This window comes from Aptenodytes forsteri, unplaced genomic scaffold (assembly GCF_000699145.1).
Source record: "Aptenodytes forsteri isolate BGI_AS27 unplaced genomic scaffold, ASM69914v1 Scaffold412, whole genome shotgun sequence".
NCBI classification, from domain to species: domain Eukaryota; kingdom Metazoa; phylum Chordata; class Aves; order Sphenisciformes; family Spheniscidae; genus Aptenodytes; species Aptenodytes forsteri.
The window spans coordinates 1,248,385-1,251,202 of record NW_008794266.1 but is presented as its reverse complement, the minus strand read 5'-3'; the positions used below and the strand labels follow the sequence as shown (position 1 = coordinate 1,251,202).

The 2,818-nt window shown below is 45.3% G+C and overlaps 1 long non-coding RNA gene across 1 annotated transcript; it reads right to left on the bottom strand.

Moving 5' to 3' along the window:
* Positions 1-98: 98 nt before the first annotated feature.
* LOC103904793 lies at positions 99-1,557 on the bottom strand. The gene is made up of 2 exons (XR_657913.1): positions 1,024-1,557; positions 99-584 (listed from the first exon to the last, which is right to left on the bottom strand). It is a non-coding gene; the product is annotated as an uncharacterized LOC103904793 (long non-coding RNA).
* Positions 1,558-2,818: the final 1,261 nt, after the last annotated feature.

Below are 2,818 nucleotides of genomic sequence, written 5' to 3'. Positions count from 1 at the left end.
GCGGGCGGGCGCGGGGCGCGGGGCTGAGCGGGCCTGAGGGAGGGGGTGCCTGAGGGGGAAATACAGTTGCGTATGTGTACATATATACACCGCTTACAAGTTGTTGTTACAAGTTTATTAATACACACGTACGTGTTCACAGGGGGCAGGGGGACCTGAAGGCTGCAGCCTTCTCCTGCAGGGTGGCTGTGGGTGGTGTCGGGTCGTTGAGGCTGTGTGTCCGTCTAGTCCATCCAGCGGATCCGAGGTGGCCGGGAGCTGGGGTTGTTCAGCGTCTCTTCGCTGGCACGTGTATTGCGAGGTGGCTGTGCCGCCGAGTGAGCCAGCTCCTTGCCTCAGCACGCCGAAGGGTGCAAATTGCTCTGTCAGTCCATGTAGGCGCAGTGGGTAATGACGTTTCCTTCCCAGTCTCCCCGCAGCGATGCTGTAAGATGGTGGGCCTGTTCAAGATGGGCCCAGTTCTTTAGCAGCATTGACTGATGCGCAGAGAGCTCAACTGACACAACAGGAAAGAAGCTTACCTGTCACCACGGCAAATTTCCAGTTCAGCACGGTGAAAGACTTTCCTCGATGTATTGTTACACCTAGGACAAGCTTCTTAAAGACCGAATGTCTTCAAAATTGTGACAAGCCTCACGATGCGCCTACTGCAAAAGCTTAGTTCTCTGCCATAGTCATCCCAAGCTTTATAACTAACATTTATAAGTTGTTTGTCTGCTTTTCCTAAAGTCTGTATCATCTTTTCTGCATTATCATTTCCACCTCACTTCAGTCCCGTGCATACAAATCGGGAGCCCAGGAGGCTACTTGCTTATCAGAGAAGCTGGTGCAGTGGATGGGACAACATAGTGCTTTGATTCCGCCAGTGCTGGTTTCAATAGTTAGTACCTACCTTTGATGAGTTATTAACCTCTGTTTCCCCTAAGGTACTCCTTAGGCAGTGAAGAGAGAGCCCTGCTACAAATAACCTTTAAAGTTGAGCCATCTATACTGGTAAAAGAGACCCCTGCCCCAGGTCCTTACAATCTCTTCCATCGGTAGGTGTGGGATCTCCCAGTGCATTTTCTTTGTAACCAAGGCTGTCTTTCTGCAAAAGAGGACGCTGATGTTAGGCTAACTTAGTACCATTATGTAATTAACCCCCAAATTTCTTAGTATTGTGTATTGCCTTGAGAAGTTCTACTCTGCCACATTGCCAACGTAATACTTGTAACAAAAAATATCTTTTAATTCATCATTACAGTAAGCTTGGCTTCATAACAATTTCTTAGCAGCAGCGCAGCAGAGCAGGGGCCAGCAGGCTGCATTGCAGTACAAGGGAAAGTGGGAGACACCCCTCCCTGCAGGAGTGTATGAATGTGTACATGTGTTGCACACACAGCTGGTGCTGCTGCTTTTGTCATCGTCCACCTCAGGCTCTGACACACAGCTGCTAGACAGCCGAAGCCTCTTAGGGCTTTCGCAACCAAAAAGAAACTGCTGACTGTTGCTAGTAAGAATCCAGCATTCTTGGCAGCACAGAGTAACTTGCTTGCATTGCATGGAGAGCCACTGAAGAAAAAAAAAAAAAAAGAGGCGTGAGATAAAATATCTTGCTATTTTGACACACAGCTGCTAGACAGCCGAAGCCTCTTAGGGCTTTCGCAACCAAAAAGAAACTGCTGACTGTTGCTAGTAAGAATCCAGCATTCTTGGCAGCACAGAGTAACTTGCTTGCATTGCATGGAGAGCCCATAAAAAAAAAAAAAAAAAAAAAAGAGGCGTGAGATAAAATATCGCTTGCTATTTTTTGCATGGGTGATTACAACTTAAAATATGCTGCTTGTTCACTTTCACTATTGCCTGATACCAGATCTAATTCTGTACTTTGCAGATGAAATAAAAGGGATTTTTTTAAAACTTTTCATTCAGCAGTCCAGCATATGTAAGTGCTGAGCTTCACATGCAAATGTGAACCTTGTGCTGAGGGGTTGTGTCAGTTTCACTACTCTCTTCTGCTCAGAATATGTTAAATGTAAACTACTCATTCTGATTTTTGTGGTTGCTGGTTATGGTATGAAACAGTTCTGCCCAGTTTGTGGTGGGGCGAGGGTTCATTTACGTGGTGGCTGTTTAGCTCTGCTGTAAGGGCTTGTAAAAGCCTCAGCATAACTGGGAATCGACTCCAAAGGCTGTGAACTGCTAAGGACAACGTTTTTCCTGACCGTTTATTTGAACTTTGAGAAATAGAATGAGAAAAAAAAAAGCTGTGATTTTTTTCTTCCCCTGGTACTGAGTGGTACAGGAACTTAGGATGACTCACTGTACGGGGCCTAAATTAAATAAACAAGTTCTTGGTGTTTCCTCTACCTCAGCCCCTTTGGCTCCATAAAATAGGTTATGGCAGAGCTTGACTCTCCAGGTCTTTCTTCGGGCTGCTTCCCATCAGTTGCAGAATTGAGGGCTGGTTTTTTTTCCCAGAGTACTCTTGTCTTTCAGTTTCACAGTACTCCTCCTTGACAGCCAGTGCTTGGGTTTTCTTCATTTTGTGTCTGAAGTATTTTGAGTAATTGCCCTATGTTCAGACTGGAGTATCACACTTGCTGGCTTCTTTTACAACAGTTTGTATGCTGACTCAGTGAGCGTACAAACCTCTTCTATGCAAACAGAAAAACTTACATTGATTTGAAAGAGATGTGAGATGAAGCCCAAAAGTTAGAAAGAGATTTTGATGGCAAATGCATACAGCGATTACTTTTTGTTCTTCAGAACTCCTAGATTTTCATTTCCAAGTAACTTGATCTCCCTGGCACAGTTACTCCAACTTCATGCCACTGTG